The 24,283-nt window shown below is 40.3% G+C and overlaps 1 protein-coding gene across 4 annotated transcripts in view; it reads right to left on the minus strand.

The window, feature by feature from the left end:
- The window catches only part of Samd12 (sterile alpha motif domain containing 12), a 400,448-nt gene that overhangs the window by 280,333 nt on the left and 95,832 nt on the right, over window positions 1–24,283 (minus strand). The window lies entirely within an intron of this gene.

Below are 24,283 nucleotides of genomic sequence, written 5' to 3' on the forward strand. Positions count from 1 at the left end.
AGTGTTTATAGTCTTGCCCTACTTCCTTGTCTCTTTCTTTGGCTTCATGTTTGGATTTGAAGACATGAGCTTTCAGTTTCGTGTCCTTATTGTCTACTATTCCTACCTGTCACTTCCCTGTGTCCCAGTCAGGATGGACTCTCTTCCTTCTAATAAACTCTTCTGTAAGCTGCTTTTGTCCTGGTGCTTTATCATAGCAACAAGAAAGTAACATGCATCTTCTTTGAATAAGACACTATCAATTTCAGTGACTTCTGTTTTTTGGGTGTATTTTTTTAAAATCAGGTTGATTTTGTATTCTTTTGTATTCCCTATGAATGCAAATATATACAGTTTTGTTTTCATCATATTTTAGTTCTGAGTATTGGATGGCCTCATATATGAATGAGGTCCTCAGTCTAGTCATATGCTTTGAAGGCTAGTTTCTCTGTTTTCAATAACATCTATTGCTATGTGTTTGCAGTTTACTTGAAAACATGTAGGGGTAATAATAAAGTCACTAAGCAAAATGTATATTTAACTTTTCCCCCTTTTATTTTTGTGGTACCAGGGATCTGCCAAGGAGTCCCACACGAAATCTACAGGCACTCAGCATGCATCTGAAAATTTGTCAACTGTTCTCCAAGAATAACTGTGTTATTTTACACTCCCACTCAGATTGGATGACAACTTTGTTTGAGATCCTCACTGATAACTGGTGCTATCAATATCTTTAATATTTATGTCTTCAATATTTTTCATCATTTCAATGTCAAGTCATATCTGACTGTGATTCTAAGTTACATTTTCCATTTCAAATACTAAACACAATTTTATGAATGTACTGGCTACGCTAGTATTTTATTTTACCAGTGCTGGGACAAACTAAGGGTCTTTCTGTAGTATATATTTGACAAAATAAAACACTGGGTGGTTTTTCATCTTCTGTTGATCTTTATGACACCTTTATATATTCTGAATAAAGATAACCTGTCTGATAAATACACAGCATATTTTTAGTCCCTGAAAACAATGTTTAAAAGTAAGCACTTAATAAATATATTTTAAATTACATTAGAAAAGATGGAATTGCTTAACTGGGTAGCAGTGGTTGAATCATTCAGTTAAACAAACATTGGTTCATTCCATTTCAAATTGATGCCATGTTCTCTGCTGCTTTGACGTCTGCTCACAGATCTCTACCATTCTTCCATATCTTGTTAATGGTTTCATTTGGGTTACTAGCACATATCCTTAAATATTTGCCCAAAGAAACACATTTTCTCATGTAAAAACATTACACAACACAATGATGAAACAAGAAAAGGAATTTGAAGCATATTATAGATTAAACCATTCTATGGGTTCTTGAGAATCTAGTATGTTCATAAACCACAAATGAAAGCCAGCATTCTACGTTTGTCATGAAGGTCAATAATCTACAATTATATTACAAAAAGCAATTTATTTACCCGAAGCATTTATAAAAATTATTTTCCTACATGCATCAAAAACCACGAGAGGAATATATCGGAACCCTTTTATCAAAATCTCAATAATATGCCAGTTTAAAATACTACACTAAAGTAATTTAGTGCAGAAGATGCGAGTGCCTATTCTGCATTAAACAACAGCTAACAACAGAGGAAAGAAAAAATATTACAACAGAAAATGTGAATACCCAGCAGGAGGGACCAGCACCAATAATCTGCTAGAAGCAAAAGCAGCTAATGTTCTCCTGGCTGGAGTATTTATGCGAACAGTTAAAGGTTTACACAATAGTATTGTACATAGAAAATTAAGAGTATTTGCTAACCAGGTGACCATAAAAACTAAGGTCATTCTTGAATTCTCCCTCTCCCTTTTACTTATCCTGCTAATTGGAAACTGCTGTGCATTCCAATTTCTCTCAGTCATTCAACTCTTTCCATTCCCACCTAACTCCTTCTCTTTTAGATCTCATCACCTCACATTTGAAAGTCTCCCGATCAGTGGTTCTCAACACTCCTAATATTGGGACACACTAATACAGTTTCTCATGTTTTGGTGACTGCAAACCTTAAAATTATTTTCATTGCTATTTCATACTGTACTTTTGCTGCTGTTATGAATTGTGATGTAAATACCTGATATTCAAGATGTATGATATACAACCCCTATGGGGGCAACAACCCACATAGAAACCATGCTCTAGATGTTCTTTCGTATTGGTAGCCTCTTTGTGTGCACTTATCTCTATAGTTCTACTAAAGCTGAGGGGAATCTCTTCACCTGCCTCTGCCACAGTCAGCAGAAGGAAATGTCCCGCCTCACAAATGCCATGGAGGTGAAGGCAGGGCTCTAAAATTCTTTATAATAGAAAGTCAGGAGTGTAAGAGCAGGAAAACTTTGGACAGTCAGTCAGCAGGTAAGAGATACACAACCATGCTGCACCACCACAACCGTTACCCACTGGATTCTGTTCCTCCAAGACCCACTCTAGTGGGCAACCCCACACACCTGATCATCCTCCCCATGGTCAGCTTCCCCCCCCCAGTCCTGCAACCCCAGCAGATTGCATAGGCACAATTACAACCCATAGGCGTTAGAAAAACAACAGACTACATAGGCATAGATACATCCAACACCAGTTGGAAGAACAGATGTGTGAAAGCCAGTGTAAGAATACATCAAAAAACAGAAAGGGCAACATGACGCCACCAGAACCCAGTGATTATACAATAGCAAGTCCTGAATATCTAAACACAGTGGAAGCACAAGAAAATGACCTTAAAAATAACTTTATGAAGATGATAGAGGCTGTTAAAGAGGAAAAAGGCTCACATTTTTGGGCCTCCACGAGAAAGCACTGGGCCATCCTAGACCCTCTGTATGTGTGTGACAGTTGTGCAGCTTGGTCTGTTTGTGGGGCTCCTAACAGAATCTGGCCCTGGTCCTTGAGCTGACTTTAGTGAACCTATTCCCCATGCTGAGTTGCCTTGTACATCCTTGATGAGGGGGAGGAGCTTGGACCTTCCTCAACTTGATATGCCATGCATATCCCGTGGGAGGCCTGCCCCTTTCTGAATGGAGATGGAGGAGGAATGGATAGGGGGAAAGGATGGGAGGTTGAGGAGAGGGAACAGGAGGAGAGGAAGGGAGGGAAACTGATTGGTATGTAAAATAAATGAGAAAACATTAATAATAAAGAATTTATGTCAACTGAATAAAAGAATAGGAAAGATTTGTAGAGGTGACATAATTAGCTTTGAAAATGCTAGAAGGAGCCATGGGCTAAGGAATGGAGAAGTCTTCCAGAAACTGAACTAGATAAGGAAATCGATGGTCTTCTAGAACCTTAGGTTCTAGAGTCTAGAACAAGCTGTCAATACTTTAGTTTTAGTCTTTCAGTGCCATCTGGGACTTCTGACCTCCAGACTGTGAGACGGTAGCTCACCTATTACAAGTCACTAAGTTGGTCATTCTCTGGCGAGTAACAAGAAAGTCTTTTGACGGCTTCACCTGCTTTCACGCTATGAAAATTAGTGGTGCCATGGGTACCATGTACTCCTATGAAATTGTATTTAATGCCAGCTGGAGAAGTCCAAGGGCCATGCAAGGGCCTCACTGAACACACTCATAACTGTTTGTTGCATTGATCCGTTGAAACCTATATTCACATGCGACTCTGCTCTGAGAACTCATCTATCTGGCTAATGGCTTTGCAGCCAACAGAGGATTTGTCTCTGTTTTCTTGCCCCAGCTCCTCATTTTTCTAATACCTTGTGTGAATATCCCGTTACAGGATCATGTAGGTCAAATCCATTTCCTTTCACTGCGTGTGAGTGTGCAGCAGGGTCTCACACCACGCTGAAATAATGAGTTTCTGGTGAATGCTCTCCGTTTACTCCAAACACAGGGCTTATGGAGCTCGGCGATGTCCCACCTGTGCTATCATAAGTAGTTACAAAGCCTTCACTCAGCTCAGCTTCCTTATCATAGGATAAAACATGATGCTCTGTATGTTATGGAGTTACAGATTCTCATGAGGTAGTGTTCTGAAGGTACATGATATGCATGCCTGACATGCACGGGATCTTTGTCATCCCTGTTTCTGGTAAAACATGAGAAATTGCAAAGGGTGAGCTTCAGCAATGGTGCATCAGACTAAAAGAAAGCCACTGTGAGGATGAAGCTACCAGACACTCAAAAGATTTATGCACCTACCATGCTAACCCAACAAGAATCTTTGGTATTAATTACAGCATAGGACTCTTAGAACAGCAGAAATCAGGGGCTTAGAGTATGTGTGCCACCATGGTATTTACTTCAACTCTACATCTAGAAATACCCAAATACTTACACAACCTTCATTTACATTCATCTGGGTGTGATTTTGAAGTGGAATTCCCTTATGAATATGTTTTATTACCATTGGTTAATGAATAAAGCTGTTTTGGTCTATGGCTTAGCAGAGTAAGGCCAGGCGAGAAATCTGAACAGAGACATATACAGAGAGTATGTGGAGTCAAAGAGATGCCATGTAGTTGCTGAAGGAGAAGGACCCGGAATCTTTCCAGTAAGCCACAGCCTTGTGGCAATACATAGATTCATAGAAATGGGTTAATTCAAGATGTAAGAGTTAGCTAGAAATATGCCCGAGTCACGGGTTGAACAGTGTTGGAACTGTGATTATTTGGGTCTGGGTGGCCAGGAAATTAACAAGCAGTCTCAGCCTACATGATTTGTACATAATCTTTTCAACTAATAAACAAGTATTAATGACCAAGATGAAAATGGGCAAGTCGGTGAATTCTGACATTGATAGGAAGATAATATTGAAAGATATTGTAGGTATTTCTGTTCAATTATTTATGCAATACCTTTACTTCTCTTTCTCTCATTTATAGTTAAATTCACGATTTAGAGAATGGGACCTGGCTCTGGTGGTTTGGGGAAACTACAGTTTCTTACTAATGCTTCTCTATGTCTGTTTTTACATCTATGCAATGGATTTAACAGTAACAATTTAAATTAAACTCCTCTTGGAGTGCTTGAAAAAATTAAATGAGATAACATGTACAAAACATCACAGGAAGATATGGCATGTGGGGCTGGAGAGATGGCTCAGAGGTAAAGAGCACTGACTGCTCTTCCAGAGGTCCTGAGTTCAATTCCCAGCAACCACATGGTGACTCACTACCAACTGTAACAAGATTTGGTGCCCGCTTTTGGTCTGCAGGCATATATGCAGCAGAACACTGTAGCCACAATAAATAAATCTGTTTTTTTAAAAGGATATGGTATATACAGATGCTAAATTGCTAGATACCAATAATAATAATTTTGTGAGATTTTTATTATGATTCAATCATAATTAAATTTATGTTTTAAGGGGCTCACACCAGAAGATAATTTTCTCAGTTTTTCTCATATCAGTCTTAAGAAAACAGAAGAATGCTAACAATCACAAACATTTTGGAACATTTATTCAAATATATGTCTTTGATAATCAGCACATTTAATAAAGGGTATAAAAATTCTCAGACATGGAGGATGGCTGAGATCAACATAAGAAAGCTGACAGAAAACACTAATGAGATCTGAAATGTCAGGGACTTCAGCAAAATTTACTTAGGAGTTAACAATGGAAAATTTGATGAAATCAGATATGAAACAATTAAAGAAAATGGGAACAGAAAACACAGGGTGGCTCGGTTGGTAAATTCCTTGTTTTCAGGCCCAGAGGGTGGCTCAGTTGGCAAAATTCTTGTTTTGGGGCCAAGAGGGTGGCTCAGTTGGCCAAGTCCTTGCTGTAGGAGCACAAGAACCTGCTCTTGGATCCCTTGTATGACTGTCAGAATCAATCACAGCACTCACATTTGCATCCAAACTCAGGTTGAATTCCTAAAGCTCATTGATCAGCCAATCTAGCCAAGCTGGTCAAGTTTGCACTCCAGTGTGGTGAAAGACCCTCAAAAAATAAGGTGGGGAACAAGAAAAGACACCTGGTATTGGCCTCTCTCTGTCCTTCACACACTCTTGTGTGCACACATGTGCACACACACACATACATTCACACACACACACACAAGCAACAAAAGAATCACAGTATGAATTAAAGGGAATTACAGGAAACAATCCCTGATGAACTGAAATAAGACAGAGAATAGTCTACAGTAGGGTGTATCGCCGTGTACTTATACATCTTTCTCAGGGCCAGCAGGCTTACGAGTAAAGCTGAGACAAACACCTTTGCTTTAAAGGAAGGTATTTGAAATCCATTTAGTCTTTTCAGTGACCACACAGTCTCCATTTAAAGAGCCCGTATAAAGCACAATATGCTATTCCCTTGAAGACAGGCTCATTAGTATGGTACATAAAAGAAAAAGGAGAATGACATAGTGTTCACAATGAAATATAAAGTGAAAAAAAATCTCAGCATACACTAATCCATTCAAGATCTGCTCGATAGGCATGTTGTGGATGTAACATTTATTTCTTTACAATGTTCCGAAAGGTCTGTGAATGGCTCCAGGCATGCCAGCAAATCAAACCGGGGAACCTACTGCACTGAATTTATAATAATGTCACTGCATCTTCTTTCTCTTTCTTCTCTGAAACCCATGCGGGCAGTTTAATAGTAATACACACATACATTACCCAACCTTAGACAAGGTTGGTGTTTATATTTAGATCTTCTTGGCTTAGGACAGAGAAGCATAGAAAATATGAAAAACATTAGAAATAAAAATAATATTGCTAACACATGTCACGACAGAAAGGAGCATATCCATAAAGTTCACTTCAAAATAGAATTATCCATTTTATTCACTCATTAGGCATAGTGGTTGTTAGGCATAGAGGAGAAACTGTTAACATAACATGTACAAGATACACGCAGTACCATTTCTCGGAAAAAAAGAGCATTGTAGGGTATACAAAGTGCTTAACATACAGGTGCTTAGTGACCTGCTAAGTTTCCTTTCACCCTCTCACTCTCTAGGGCTTATACAGATAAGAATGTGCACCTGCCAGTATATGTTAGATTATACTGCTGTAACAATGCCCAGATATGAGAGATTTAATATCAAAATGTTTAAATGTGAACCACAGTCTATCTCTGTGACAGGTGTTCTGTTGGAATTTGGGTGAAACACCCAGCACAGGCTCATGTTCCTAAACCTATCAGCTGCTGCACAGAGTGCTGCTTGAGCGTGTTGCAGAACTTTGAGGATGTAATGCTCTGATGAAAGATGGAGGCTGCTAGCGACAGGCTATGAGGGTATGGCCCAGCCCTACATTTAGTCTTATCTATTCTTCACGATCAGTAACAACATGAACAAACCACAAGCTCCTGCCGTCCATGACAGAGCCCAAGATCATGCACCACTGCTAAGGTAGACTGTATTCCCAGCAGCCATAAGCCAAAGTGAGCTTTTCCTTCTCCCTCTATCAGGTTGGCCACAGCAAAGAGAACAGCAACCGATACAGATCCATAGTTAACTCAGGGGCTCAGGCAGGTAGAGGCACAGCTCGACACAGGCATCAGGGATTAACACTGACAAAGGGAAGAAGTACGGAGTACTTAGCCTCCACCTGTAAACGGGAGCATCAGTTCACAGGCGCTCCATCTCCACTTACAGCTAGGTAGCTAGAGTCACCTACCAACAGGGAATCAGAAAGTTCAGTCTCTAGGAGCATGGAAGAAAAAAAATCCAGAAATGGTATTATGTAGAGCCAATGAGTGCCACTGTGGTCTCCTATACCATACAAGGAGAAATGTGAACGTGATCAATTCCTAGTTCTGAGATTAGTCACATGCCCACTATGTCACTTAATCTCTCATTAATGTAATAATGAGAGTTAATTAACAATTAATCTCTCAATGTAATCAAAGCAGCATTGCACTAATACACTTCATTCCTATTCTTTCAAGAGTGACCCTACAGCTTCCTGGGTGTGATGGCAGGTGAACACCTATAAAAGACTTAGAAATGCAGGGCTGGGTACAGGTCCATGTATTCAGAGAGGACATTGTCTGAAAGAACTGGAAAGAAACTGCCCCAAACTGGAATCTGATGACTGATTACTGTGAGTAAAAGTACAATCCGTGGTTCTTGGCCCAAGCCTTCTGCACTATCACGATGAAATCTAAGAACTTCAAATATCCATTCCTTCGGTAATGAAAAACTTAAAAGACTTTGACCTCCTCCACCTCAGAGTCTCAAAATAATCAACAAGATGGTCAGGTGCAGCCAGCAGCCACAGAAAGCTGCGCTTCCCACGGAGTGCGGGGTGCCCTTACCACGGGGTCCTGGGTGCCCTTACCACGGTGTGCGGTGCCCTTACCGCAGTATGCTGGGTGCCTTTCTTGTCTTCTCTGCACTGTCCACATCAGAGTAGAAGTTGATTTGAGCACCAAGAAATATGCCATGTCTTCCAATACTGTGCTTCTTGTGGACTTCCTACTCCTCCCCTCCCCCTGCGCCCATCTACAGAAATCTTTCTTATATTTGATGAGGATAGTATTTAGTATTTAGAACACAGGGATAGGGCTCCTTTCTGGAAGCCGATTTCTGATTCTTCCTGCCCCTATGGTCTGAAGAGATTGTCACTTTACTGAATCTCTACATTTACTTAGTCCTCACTACAATCAGATGCAGGATGGAGTGAGTTCCTCTTTTTTCCATTTTTTCTGGTTCTCCTGAAATGCTCCTGACTGCCTAGAATTGTGTATTTTGCAGCCAATCTTACATGAACTCTTTCTCCAATCTGAAGTTTCCCTTTGCCCATTCTTTCTATACTGCAGTTTCTTAAGCTGTCAGTTTTGTGTACGATTCTTCCAAAATCTTGCTTCTTAAAAAACTACCCATCCATCACCACTGCCTGGGAAGCATTCCAAAACACAGAAAGGCTTAAGCATAGCTCAAGTGTTCTCATCACACACAGAAAACAGAAAACAAGTATGGAAGTGCATATGTTAATTAGCTTAATCTGGTCATTCTACAACATATATTTATTTTAAAATGTATCATACACTATAAATATAGCACAATTTTTTATTCCTCAATAAATCATAATTAAGTACATTTAAAATTACAGATTTCCGGTCTTCAGAAGACTTACTAAAATAATTTCGTGGATGCAGCCTGAGAATCCATCCAGCTTGGACTTTGGATTTGTGAGTGACAGCTGGAAAGCACCTCTCCTTAAATGTTTGCATGTCATAATGGTTTAGTTCTACAATTTTATAGCAATGTGCAGAGAATGCTGCTATGTTTTGCAAATGTTATTATGAATGACCTGGGCATCTTCTTTTAAAAAAAATGCCAGTTCAGATCCAGTAGGTGGAGAGTTGTAGAGTATAATATATTAGTAAACATTTAGGCTTGCTAAGAAGCCAACTCTGGGGTAGACACAACTCCCCTAATTCAGACCCAGGCATGTTTGTGTCAAAGTGTCCTCTACGGCCCCTTGTTTGGGGGATAGGGACTGGTCCCTATCTCTGTGACGAGGAGAAAGGTCAGCAAAACCACCCTTGAGGAAAAATAATGTGTCCCTGAGAACAATGAAGAAGGAGAAATCCTTTCCAATAGAGATTACTATTATTTATTACATGATATAAAAATGCCTACAGTGAGGACCGGAGAGATAGCTCATTGGTTACATCCAGCACACACCTGCAGCCACTGTTCTGAGGAAGGTTGGGGGCAGGAGAGATTAACTGCTGAGGCTTCCAGCTTAGTGGAGAAAATCTGAACCCCAAGTTTTGTGGGAGACTATTTCTCAAAGAAATAAACAGAGGGAGATAAAAGGAAGATATCTGAAACTTTGTTCTGGTCTCCACAAACATGGATGGCATGCATCTGAATACACACATGCACATACATTCATACAGAGAGACACATGCACACAAACAAATTCATGAATAATTTTTTTCAGTGTCTACAGTAGGAACAGGAAGCCACAAGATAATCATGGAGAGACTTTGAACTGGAAATTGCAACATTACTGTCTCTTTCTGCTGAACATTGTAAGTTGATAATGTTACCTTTATTTGTTTTCTAGATTAGGCTATTCCAATTATCTATGGACATTGTAAACACCTGACTTGATGATGTTTTTCTCTCTGCCTTCCTCTTATTATTTGTTCTTTTATTTTCGCCTGCCACACGCCTAAGAAACTCCCTCATTTGAAACTATAAGTATGGCTATTGCAGATCATTCTCTGGACTATAAAGAACAGGATTGAGAACCAAGCTTATGCATTTCTGAGAAGCTTCTGGGCTCTTGGCATGCAGATCACTTTGAACTATCTTATTAGTTTATTTATTAGGGGACTACTTTAAAAATCCCTCTTATAAGGCCTTTATTACCACAGACAAAAAAAGAATCTTTCATTATCCTGAATATAAAAATAAATATAAGTTCACATTTATAACGTCTCTTTATTATAAAGCCAGTCAATTCATGAGACCAGTGAGACTGTTTGATGAATACATAATTGTGGGTAATGTGAGACAAACGCACATTAGCATTAGTGTTTTATCTTTGCATATTGTTTGGCTGATGAATGCCCTGACTTGCAGAGATGAAAACAACCCTTTACAACTACCAAGAAGCTTGTCTCACAATCTCAGGTTAGGTGTCAACGAGACAGAAACGAGAGGAAGAACGCTTTTTCCTCATCACTGTTGCGAAACCAGGACAAGTTAAAGCACTAACGGTCTCTTGTGTATTCATATCTCAAAGATATGGAGGGCACATTTTTATTCAGATCTGGGGGGCATAAAATATGCACAATTAAATTCAAATCAAATACCTATTGAACATCTCGGCCATCCTGGTGGTTCTGAAAGAGGTCTTTGAAACCACAACTTCATCATAGTAAATAGACTTTGTAGGCTTTCCCAACACTGAGTTATAGTTAGAATGGAAATGCTTTGGAAGTGGAAAGAAGGGGTGAGAACGGCAAAGGTCTGGAAAATTATAAAAAGAGGATGACGTTTAGTCTTTTCTCTGTAGTAAGACAAGTCCCCCAGGTTGGTGTCCAGAAATCATTAGAATCAAGATCTTTCAGCATCCCTTCAATCTGTATATTGTTCATGCCCACACAATGCCATTTCCAGAAGGTGCCAATGCGTCAAGCACTATAAATAACAATGCAGTACAGAGAAAGAGGGAGCCTGTATCTGTGCACGAGGCAGGGATATTAAAAACGTCAAGGTAATGATTTTTTTTAATGTCCAATGGTTGATTGCACCTCAATATTAAAGAGGCTGGTGGCTTTTAATGATGAAAAAATTATGCAAACATTAAAAAACAATTTCATATAATTATTTGGAGTTTGCTTCCATTTTACAAACAACAATTTAAAATAAATCCATTAATGCTGTCTGTGTGGAGTCAAAGGAAATGTATCATGCACTGCAGTTTGGTTTCACACTAGAAAACAAAGTCTCTTCCAAATGCGGCATCATAAAGGGAAATTAAGAGCCCTTGGTGATTACTTCTGTGACTGGGAGTGAGGATTTAATGAAGCAAGTTTGATAGCAAGTATTAGGATGGTCTATACATTTAGCAAATATTTTTTGAAACGTTGGTATGTGCTCGCTTCTCAGGAGCCAAGATAACATATATTATTTATTTGTAGATTTATCCATTTTCCCTAATGAAATAACATTTCAACATGTAGCTCGTGCCCCAAAGGCCGACCAATCCTCCTGCGACAACCTCCGAAGGGCTAAGACTACACACAGGTATGTGCTACCAAGCACAGCAGCCCAGCCAAGAACACTTACAAAGTTCACCTAAAACGACTCTTACTTAAACTTTGTAGAAAACTTCCGAGAAAGTTTCGATTCATCATCATGAAAGGAAGCCTACAGAGAAACAGCTCCTTGTCTTCTGTTGGTTTCTGAGGACCTCGCGAGAAAAAGCTTTGAAACCGGACATTATTCAGAAACCAAGCGCCACCTAGAGGCAGGAGGGAGAACCCCACGATTACCACCACCTGCATTCTTTCCTCTCATTCTCCTCAATCCTCCACAGCCAGGTCCTTTTTTTCTGCCCAAGGTAACACGCAACTAAAACTAATGCCTAAATCAGAACCAAAATAAAATTAATCCTGTCTCAAAGTGGCTGTCTGAGATAATGTTTTAAGCGTCTGTAAATAAGGCCAGTTTTCAAGTTACCTATATCAGATCGTGACTAGCCTGCAAACCCCCCCCTCTTATTTAACTACCTTAAAAGCCACATCCTCAAAGAGACTCTTAAAAGATTCTGCTCCCCCCACCTCAAAAGTAGCCTGTGGCACATATTTTCCTTGGCTGAATTCCATCCTTGATACCATTTAAATCAACTATTCCTTATCTTTATTATTTTATTAGTTCTTAAAGAGTTTCATACAAAGTTTTGATCATTTTTATCCCCACCCTCAACTCCTCCCTGATCCACCTCCCTTCTCTACCCATCCAAGTTTATCGCTTAGTTTTCCTTTTTATGCCCTTCAAGACCAATCTGTCCTATTCAAATATGCTTTGACATGTGGCCTTCCGCTGGAGCACTGTCAGCTTCACCAGGGGCTATACTCTTAAAGAAAACCGTCTCCTCCTCTACCAGCAGCCAACAATCACCAAAAGCTTCATGGTTAGGGGGAGAACTTCATGCCTGTCTCCCCTTTTATGCTGGGAGTTGGTCTGGCTTTGTGCATGCCGTCACGGTCACTGTGAATTCGTATGTGCAGCGTCTCCGCATGTCAGGAAGAGATTCCCTTGCCCACCACATCTGGTACTTACTCTTTTTGCATACTCTTCCACATTTATCTCTGTGCCTTGGAAGAGGGAATATGATAAGTATGTATGTATGCATGTATGTATGTATGCATACATGTACGTATGTTCCCTTTAGGGCCAGCACTCTGCAGCCTCTTGTTCTCTGTACCTGCCCCTTGTCCACTTGTGAGTTTTTGTGTCATTCACTATCTACTGCAAATAGAAGCTTCTCAGATGAGGGCTGAGAGATGCCCTGATCTATGGGTACACTCAAAGAGCCATTCGGAGTTGGTTTAATACTGTGTCCATTTAGCAGACAAATGGTAGTCTGTTCCCTATCATCTGTCTATCATCTGTCTAGTCAGATTCTTGACCTGGTAATGGTGACAGGTATGGGTTCTTTCCTATTGTGGAGTGGACTCAAATCCAATCTTAAAGTGGCTGGTTACTCCCACGATGCCAATGCCACTATTGGATGAGTGGGTGGGTGTTGCCAGGCCAACTACTCCTAATTTTTTTATTGAAAATAAAGTCTTTCATATATTATATTTTGATCATAGTTTCCATTCCCTCATCTCCTCCCAGAAACTTCCAATTCCATGATTGAATTCTCCGTCTCTTAAGAAAACAAACAGGCAAATAAAAAGACAAAAGAAAAAAAAAAACAAGGATAAAACAAGATGTACAAACTAATAAAAATAAGTAAAAGGAAAATAAACTAAGAAAACTGGGAACTCTCTTTCTCTCTCTCTCTCTCTCTCTCTCTCTCTCTCTCTCTCTCACACACACACACACACACACACACACACACAAACACACGTACTCACATACCATAAAAACTGACACCAGTTATTTTTAAAGCTTGCCCGTTCAGTTGGGCATGCCCTGGAAGCTTCATCTCTGCTGACCTGCTTTATAGTGTTGGGAAGTGCAATGCGCACGCCAAGGAGAAGAGTATTCTTTTCTGTCCGTGTCAGCCTAGGGTGCAGTTCGTATTCACTATGTTCACCTATATCCTAATCCCACAGCCCAAGAGGAATAAAAGAGCAAGCCATATAAATTTCTTCAGTAACAGCCAAAGTAGTTAGAGCAAAGTGACATACTCTGTGACCACTTACCCTAGCCCAGACATTATGGAGAAGCCCAGATGACAGCAATACAAGGATAGATCAGATCCATCTAATCCTCAAAACAAATCTGCACATTCTGCTCACAAGCTGAGAGGACCCAACTGCTAATTATTTTTAACCTGGTGAGATCATCTGGTAGACGAACCTCAGATTTTTTCTTTTTCTTCAGAAAGGCTTAGAGGGCCCTGGTAAGCCTCAGAGTTTAGCACAGGTGCAAGGCATTGACTGGAGGCCGTGAACACCGCCCACACTCTAATTCTCAGAACCTTCGCAAATATAGTGACCTTGAAATGACGACACCATCCTGGATTGGTGAGATGGACCTTCAATCCAATGACAAGTATCCTACCAGGAGAAAGGCACAGATGTATTTGGGACAGAAGAGAAGATACCTTGAAGACAGGGCAGAGAGAGACAGTTCCAAGGCCAGGAAATGCCAACAGCTGAAACTGGAAAGGAAAGAAGAGCAAGCGATTCCCTGGAGTCTCTGGCAGTGGTGTAGTCATGCTAAGACTGATTTCAGACTTCTGACTCCATGTGTGGCGAGAGTGAGGACAGGCTGGCACTAACAAAGAACATGAAATTGAGTTTTGGCGAAAAAAAGCAGGGGCTGAGCAAGTCTCTGGCTCTATTCGTTCTGATCTTATTCAGACTTTATAAACATTGGTAGTAGAGGCTACTCGCTTCTATAATAATTGTTCCATTTTTTTCCCCAAGAAAACTCCTAATTTTCAGAGCAACACTGTCACAGCTTTTCTTGGGAGGTGCCTCTGAAACTAGCTACGTGATTGAGCTATGGCTTCAAGGTGCAAGTTTCAGCCTCAAAGCAAACGGCTCTCAAAAGGACATACCACCTTCGTCCCTTGGGTCACACCTCTTCGGACTGGGCATGCAAATAGTAGTCAGGTTGAAGTCAAGCAAATGGAAACGCCTGATGCTAAGGCAAGTAGGAGCGTGGGGAGTCAGAAGGAGTCTGTGGCATTGAAGGTACTGTACATCTGGGATCCAGTCATGCACTGCCTACTCCAAGCTTCAATACCAAGTGAGAAATGCCAGGCGTGCACTTAAGCCACTGTTTAATTAGTTTTTCTATAACCCACAGCCAGATATAATCCTACTATGCCCACCAGCTTAGGAACGGAGACCATTCTTTGTGAACTCAGTTACTAGAGTTTTCTGCACCAGAATCTACAGGGAAACAATAGCCCAAAATGCATTAATCTGCCTCCTATTTTCCTGGAAAGTCTTTGATGGGCCCCTGAAGAGGATTCAGATATTCCTTCATGGGCTGGACACAACACTATTCATTAACACACCAATATCATTAACCCTTTACAAGAAAATATTTAATCCAAGTTAACTCCCATGATTACTGCTGTAGTAATGAACAGAACTCAGAACCCATAGCTACCGTCATCTCAACCTTAACGATAGGTTAACAGAAAACAGAGCCATAGTCCCACTATACAAGCAGGATGGACCAGCAGAGACATTGGCAGAGGAAAGTTCAGGTCCCACTTGTAGGTTGGCACCTTGTATTCCATGAACTTTCTAGGGTTTTTAACCCATCATATACTCTTGGTGAAATCTATGCACTACATTAAGGCTTTGGTTTTTTAAAAATTTTTCTTAATTTACTGATTATTCATTAAACTTAATAACTTATAATTCTTCTGAACCAGAGTACTTAAGAACTCAGAAAGCACTTGGAATTGGTTCCTAGAACTTGATGTTGGGTAAAGACCGTTGTAGTGAGGTCCTTATCCTCCTGGCTGGCTAGAGGCTTTATGATGCCTAACGTTTTAGGACTTATTCTGTTGCTTTGCCAGTTCCCATGGGAAAGGCAGATTCTGTTGCTATATCAACAACATTTACGAGAACTACAAAAGGATGCACCGTCTCTCAGCCTGGGGTTTTGACCCATAAATGGGTCAAAGAAAAAGCATGTGGTTATCCACTGAAATATGATGTGCCGTATGGATTTGATATCTTTACTAACACAAGCTGACAGGCCTTAGGGTCAGGCGCATTCCTCTGAGAATTCCTTAGATGAACACGATGAGCAAAAACATCAGCCTTGGCCAGTTTAGAAACTTTAATCTTTAATTTAGACAACTAAAAAATAAAACGACTCATAGCGCTTGTAACTAGATTTGTACGGTGGAACATGTGATCAGTTGTTTTCTATAGAAGCCCAGAGCTGATCAGAGACTTCAGCTGTTAGGCTGTTGGGGTCATTGGCACAAAGCCTGTGTGTTCATGACGCTTCTCTGGGAAGGACTCTCAGTTGTCAGCGGTATGGCGGTTATAAATCAATTAGCCTTGCATCCTTCCAAACCATTACAGTGAAAATCCACTTTCTACAGCTCAGTGGCCAAACACCGCGTTGGACCTTACATAAGCAGTAGAGGCACAACCAGCCTCACTGGTTTTGGTGTTTGTCACATGATTGTATTTCATGTATAGTCCATTGCGGTCACACTAAGCACTTTATTGGAGCTGTGTGTGTTCACTCCTCTAGCCTTGCTTGTGCAATAATTCCCTAGAAAGGCCCCAACACGTTCAAATGCTACTTGTATTATTCAAGCCTGAACCAAGTAATACATCGTCTCAGTCTCCTGGGAATTTGTCTCTGTCATTTCGGAATGCCACCTTGCACTAAATTACACCTACATGAATATATAGACATTATTGACAACTAGACTGTAAACCCCTTGAAGATAGAGGTCATGTAGATAAAATTTCACAAAGTACTCAATGAAGGTTTGTGTACCAAATCAGATGCCAAATGTGGCATAATCATACACTCCCTTTTCTTTTCATGTAGTTTAAAACAACTGAGTCCAAGAAAATCCAGATGATTTGTACAAGATCCCATAGGTAACTAAGACTTGTACGCTAAACTACAATACCAAGAGTAAAAGTTATTATAAACTATTAGATGGAAGGAACAAAGGCTTGAGCCAACAAATAGGAAATAATTTCAACTTCTAATTTATGAGGGTATCCTGTAGGCTTCAGCTCTCAAAATAAAGGTATTGTCTCCTTATTGAACAAATCAATAAGAAGTATTGCTTTTTTCTAAATAATAGTGATTTAAAGACTAACATAGACTAAAGCAACTCTCTCAAAGAAAGGTGTTTTTAAAAATACTGTTTTGTGTTTGTATCTAGGAAGTCACCATTCTCAAAACTAATAACAAATATGGACTTGCTATTTTGATTTACTTCCAATTTAAGTTATCCTGGAGATAAAGCAGGAAATTCCTATATTATCTCAGATTCTTGCCTTAACCTTACCTGCCCAGCCTACTTCTTATTATACTCATTTTTTATTATTTGGGTGGGGGACACATTATTCTCATTATTATAAAATATAGAAACAATTTTTGGTATACAACAAGTGCCCAGTAAATACATGTCTTTTCTTTTCAACCCAGTTCCCAAGAGCAATCAGAAAGTTGGACAGAACATGTCAGAGATGGCAGTATAAAAAAGAGAAATCAAATCATTTTCTCCAAACTCATTTTACTCTTTAAATTTGAACATTAATCCAGGGACAGGCAACATTAAAAATGAAACTTTAATGTTACAACATGATTGAAAGTCTGATATCATACCAAAATGATGGATCAAATTTCTTATGGAATCTGCTTTGTAATAACATTTTATATTCTTAATAATACTCTGCTCTAAATATTGACAGTGAACTGACACTTGAGAGATAAAAGAATGATAAAAAATGAAGAAAATTAGCCTTTCCCCCATAAGGTTAATAATTTTTTAATAAAAGAAAAACACTTTCTGGGGTGATTTTGAAATAGTATTCAATGAGGAGGTGAAAAGATCATAAGTCTAGTGAAATACATTTCAGTATGTTTGTATCCTTTAAGTGCTAAATAATTACATGGGAATTGCAAAAAAAAACCCACCACTTGTGTGGAAGGACGTAGTCAACAATCCAAAATTTAATAATATTTAATTATCGTGCACTTAGGGCAGAAAGGGCATCTTAGCTTACAGGCTATAGTTCACTATCAAGGGAAGCCAGTTCAAGGCAGGAGCATGGAGACAGGAACGGAAGCAGAGGCCATGTCAGATCACTTCTCTCTGGCTTGCTTCCAGGTTCACATTCAGCTTTGCTAAGAAGCCTGGCCTATCTGCTTATGGATGGTGATACCCACAGTGGGCTGGGCACAGTCGGCTACATCAATTACCAGCCAGGAACATGTCCCATACACAAGACAACAGGCCAACCCGATGGAAGCAGTTCTTAAATTGAGGTTTCCTTTTCCCAGCTGTGGCAATGTCACAATGTAAGACTAGCCATCACAGTAGGCATCGGTAGGACATAAGCACTCTTAGCGCTTGCTTCAGTCTTAAGGGTCAAATTCAGGTTCTCACACATAGCCAGGAAGCACTCTACCACTGAGTTAAACTCCTGGCTCTTCCAACAATTTTTACTGATGAGCATCTCATATAATCTCATGACAAATGATACACTTGAACACAAAGGTATTTCCCTAAGTTCCCCAGTAACGATGTCATTTTTCAGGCAGGAAAGGCAACTATACACATTCAAAGGCGATTTCTATCCTAACACTCCATTACTGACAGTTAAGGAGAATAATGATTTAATTTCCAGCGCTTGATCTCGACCTCTGAGTAGAGGTGTTGGCAACACCGAGCCAGGATTAGCCACTCATTAATCAGGTGACAGGAACACTCCTCCCTGCGTTTATTCTGCATGGCTTTTCAGGAGGGATCATACATGTGTCGGTCAGAGGTACTGGAGCGAGCTCAACAATGTACCCAACATCTGGAACTTGTGAAATCATTTCCTAAAAAGTTAATATAGAGGTGAAAATTTCTTTATTTAGTATAACTGATGGAGTCTCTATCAAGAGAACTTGGGATGATAACTAAAATTGCTAACACCTGTCAACATTTAACAACATATAGAAATCACTTCATCAAACAAAGGGACTAAGGGCATGATCACTACACATTTCAATGCTGTAAAAATTTGAAGTTTCCTCTGAAAATCAAGTGAAAGTCGATAACAGCAGTGTCATTTAAAAAAATAAACTGACTACGACAGTCTAGGATACTATATTTTCCTTCACAAAGGACCTGCTGGGATTCAAATGTTACTTGGCTTATCATTGACAACTCATCTAGAATGGTAGAAGGAAACTGAGCTGTTAACAAAAGAGATGTTTTAATACAAAACAGTCACCAAATTACTAAAGAATAAATAAATAAATACAAAACCTGAAGGCTGTAGAGAGTAATCTAATTTGGTTATTCCACTGTAAAGCACTCAGAATGATGGGACCGGAATGCGGGAAAAGATCAATTCTTATTTAGAGAAATTGACAGCAATTGGAATTGAAATGTTCTTATGAAAAGGAAAGCTAGTAAAAACTGTAGGTGATCTGACAAGTCTACATTTTTAATTTTCCTGTGCTATTTTAGGCCATACTGATGTGTCTAGCAGGTCAACTGACAAATTTGGAAATCTCTTAATGTTTAAAACAATGCATATGAATGAATATTTTGTAAATTGGAAACGCAGGGTAGATTTGATAATATGAACTTCAAAGGAATGTTTGCCAAGTACCTGCTGTCAGTTGTCATGGTGAGGCCCAGGCGAGCCTGAAGTTCTATTTGGAGAGGCATTGTATTTTTCTTTCCTTTCCTTTCCTTTCCTTTCCTTTCCTTTCCTTTCCTTTCCTTTCCTTTCCTTTCCTTTCCTTTCCTTTCCTTCCCTTCCCTTCCCTTCCCTTCCCTTCCCTTCCCTTCCCTTCCCTTCCCTTCTCTTTTCTTTTCTTTTTTTAAAATTCATTTTACATTCCAACCACAGTTCTTTCTCCCACCTCCTTACCTCCCCCCCAAGTACACCCCCCATCAACTCCTCCCATGGGGAGTCAATAAAACCTGGTACTTTAAGTTGAGGCAAGCCCAAGACCCTCCCTGCTGTATCAAGGCCGAGCTAGACATCCCACAAAAGCTAGCTCACACACTAGGAATAGATCCTGGTATCACTGACTAGGGTCTTTCATATAAACCAAACTACTCAACTGTCTCCCACATGAGAGGGCCCAGTTCCGTCCCATGCACGCTCCACAGCTGCTGGTCTAGAGGTCATGAGTTTCCACGAGCTTGGTTCAGCTGTCTCTCTACATTACCCCATCTTGATCTTGACCCTTGCTCATATAATCCCTCCTCCCTCTGACTGGATTTCCAGAGCTCAGCCTGGTTCTTGGCTGTGGATCTTTGCACCTAGTTCCCATCAATTACCAGATGAAGGTTTTATGATGACAATGGGGGTATTTACCAGTCTGATTAAAAGGGAAGGCCAGTTCAGTCACCCTCTCCACTATTGCTAGGAGTCTTAGCTAGAATCATCCCTGTAGATTCTGGGAATTGCCCCAGGTTTCTCCCTAACCCCATAATAGCTCTCTCTAACAAGCTATTTCATTGCTCTCCCACTCCATTCCTCCCCCAATTCAATCATCCTGTTCCCTCATGTTCTCAACTTCCTCTTCTCCCCTCTCACCATCCCCCCAGTTTACCCAGGAGATTTCATCTAATTCCACTTTCCATGGTGATCTATGTGTCCCTCTTATGGTCCTTCTTGTTACCTAACTTCTCTGGAGCTGTGGATTGTAGTCTGGTTATCCTTTGCTTTACATCTATTTATACTTATGAGGAGTAAATACATAACATGTTTGTCTTTCTGAGTCTGGGTTACCTCACTCGGGATGATTTTTTTTCTAGTTACATTCATTTACCTGCAAATTTCTTGATGTTATTACTTTTTACAGCTGAGTAATTCTCTATTGTGTAAATGAACCATATTTTTGTTATTCATTCTTTGGTTGAAGGACATCTAGATTATGTCCAGGTTCTGGCTATTATGAATAATGCTGCTATGAACATTGTTGAGCAAGTGTCCTTGTGGTATGACTGAGTATCCTTTGGGTTATGTCCAAGGTGATATTACTGGGTCTTGAGGTAAATTGATTCCCAATTTTCTGAGAAGTCACCATACTGATTTCCAAAGTAGTTGTGCAAGTTTTCCATCCCACCAGCACTGGAGGAGTGTTCCCCTTACTCCACATCCTCTCCAACATAAGCTGTTCTCAGTCTTCCTGATCTCAGCCATTCTGGCAGGTATAAGATAGTATTTCAGAGTTGTTTTGATTGGCATTTCCCTGATGACTACGCGTGTTGAGCAAATCCTTAAATGTCTTTCAGTCTTTAATATTCTTCTGTTGAGAATTCTCTGGTTAGTTCAGTACCTCATTTTTAAAATTAGATTATTTGATATTTTGATGTCTAGTTTCTTGAGTTCTTTGTATATTTTGGAGATTAGTCTTCTGTTAGATGTGAGGTTGGTGAAGATCTTGTCCCATTCTGTAGGCTGTTATTTTGTCTTATTTACTGTGTCCTTTAAAGCATGGCATATCTTAAAATTCAAACTTCTATGCAAAACACTTAAGCAAAGTAGGAAAATTTTATAACACTACACAACACAAAATCTTCTATGGAATGTTGAACTTCACAATGCCATGTAGATAATTTAGTGGAACATGACACAGACAAACTTTGGTTAAAGTTCAATCATGCCCCATTGTGATTGCATTAAGCTTATTTATTTAACTGTAGAAGCAAATATAAAACATCAGAGATATATCATCAGAAATATATTTCTCTTCTGTTGGATTTTTTTCTGCTGTGACAAACACCCTATGTAAAGCAAGTTAGAAAGGAAAAGGTTTACTTCAGTAAATATCAAGGCAGGAACTCAAGGCAGGAACTTGGAGATGAAAACCTAAAAGAGACCGCAAAAAAAAAAAAATGTTGCTACTTACTGGCTTGCTTCCAAGTTTATATTCAGCTACCTTTCATAAATAGCCCAGGACAATCTGCCTAGACTTATCCTTCCTAGCAATAAGGAAAATGACCTACAGACATGCACATAGAGCAAGCTGATAAAGACAATTCTTCAATTTCCTATTCTTATGTGTCCCTTTGACAATGTTGACTAGCTGTCATAACTCCACCCCTTGTCAATTAGACAAACAGATCACCGTTAAACCATCATTTTTTCCTTGTCCCCAAGATCTCATGTTAATATCACAATAGAAAACACAGTCCAACTTTAAAGGTTCACAGTCTTTAAAATTTCTAATGATTTAAAAAATGCAAATTCTATTTTTTAAAAAAAAATCCAACGTCTTTTAACTGGGGTCATATAAAACAAGAATAACATCATCAACAACTATAATAATAGCTGCTGCTGCTGCCCCTGCAGATACCTACTTTTGTAGCCCAAGAGGTAAGAACCAGGGCACGGTCACAATTATAGCAGAGCAAAACGAAAACCCAACAATGTAAAATCTTAGTATCTGACATCTAGGACTCATTTATGGTTCTTTGGATGAAGAGGGACTTGGGCAGTCCCACTTTTCTGCCATCTGCAAAACACACAGCTTGTCTTGTAGGCTCAGGTTGTCTCCGCTACATATCTGCCACTGTCCTTGGCGGTCAAGGTGCCAGTGTCTCAATATCCTGGGTCTCCATAGCCCCTGAGGGAGCACATTTACCAACAGCCTATCCTGGTCTCCTTTCCAATATTCTCTCCTTCCCACAGATCACCAAGATTTAGCATCTCTCTGAAAGCTTTTCAATCCTGAGTCTCCATTGCTACTGATGTCACCGGTGTTTTCTTAGGACCTCTCTGAAGTGACTCCAACCTTACCATGTAGTGCTAAGCTACTTCCCATGACCCATTCATGCCTTTAAAACCAGTACTCTGTAGGTCCTACATTATAGAAGACTCATACATTTCCAGATTCAGCTTCCAGCTGGAGATGCATCCTCAGCCTCTTTCGAACCAGCTTCTGTGTGCTGACCCCAAGGAAATCCTTCCAAGAAGTGTTCACCTCAGTGATACTGGTCTTTTGTTAATCACAGCTAATTTTCAATCCCAGCAGATTAGCATCCGTTGTCCCAGTAAAGCAATAATTTCATTTCTTCTATAGTTCCTTAATCTAAAATATCACACAAATGACCCCTGGTCCAGTACTTAAGGCACTGCTCCCTTCTGAAACTTAGAACCCACGCCTCCTTTGTCTGTGTTCCTCTCAGTCACAGAACAGCCTACTAAGCTTCAGGCATTGAATGGCTTTTCCAGCACAAGTTGTCAAAGATTTCCATAACCCTTCCCCAAACTTTCCTTGTCAAAGCAACACCCTTACTCTTGGTGTTGGGCCAAAATTATCTCAGGCCCTCAAGGCCTGTAGGACAGAGAAAAGCCTGGCTCGAGTTTGAAGGATAGTCAAAGCTACTGAGGGAGGATGAGACAGCAGAATCTAGGTAGATGCCTTTCCAGTCAGAGGGAGGTCTTGGCTGTCTCTCATTGGCTGGAGGTACCCCCATATCACCCGATGTTACTTAACCTATATAAACTGATGCTCACAGTGATAATCTGAGTTCCTGTTTTGATTTGACTCCCTATTGCATCTGATTGTCCTGCATTGTGGGGCTGCAGAACAGGCAGATAGCGCATTCACCTTTCCCTGGGGAATAAGGCTAAGTAGGGAAGCCTAGCAACTGGTGCCTGGATGTGGGACAGCTGGCCCCAGGACAAGGCGGTCATCAAGGTGAGTGGACTCCCACGATGTGTAATGTAACTTCACGCAAAAATGACCCAGCACTTAAGGTGCTGAGATACATGCTACTCTCCTGAGACCTGGAATTGTCAGACCACAATGCAATCCAGGATATAATTAGCCTGGCCCTCCTGGGTACCCAGAGGGTATCTTTTCTCATGAGACACATGGAACCGGGTGGAGACTCTGGCCAAAGAAAGGGAAAAACACTTTGATATACCCCTACCATTGGGATTCTATCTATTATGGCCCTTAAGGCATGCTTTCACCCCACTGCCCTGCCTCCCCCAATGGCAGGTAAGGAAAAGGTCAGAGACCGGGAGAGGTCTAAAGAATTTGAAAATAACCAACTGGCTAGGAGGACAGAAGAGAAGGAGATAGGCAAGGAGCAGGAAAAGGTCAAAGATTGGGAGAGGTCTGAAGAATCCAAAAGTAACCAATTAACCAAAAGAATGGGGGGGGGGGAGGGGAAGGAGACAGACAGGGGAGGGGGGAGAACAAAAATGGGCGCAATTTACTAAAGAGCGATCCCAGCAGGAAGGAATAAGTCAGGCAGAGGCAGACAGAAAGGAACGTAGATATTGTTTATGACAAGGAGTGGCCACCTCCTTATGCCCCCAGCTGTCCTAGAAAGGATAAAATGGGAGAGGGGAATGGGACAAATAAGGGGGCTTCATCCTTGTCAGGAGGAAATGAATATACCAGCCATCAGGAGGAACTGCAAAGTTGGGACTCTC

The sequence above is a fragment of the Myodes glareolus genome, chromosome 19 (assembly GCF_982192425.1).
Source record: "Myodes glareolus chromosome 19, mMyoGla1.1, whole genome shotgun sequence".
In the NCBI taxonomy this organism is placed as follows: Eukaryota; Metazoa; Chordata; class Mammalia; order Rodentia; family Cricetidae; genus Myodes; species Myodes glareolus.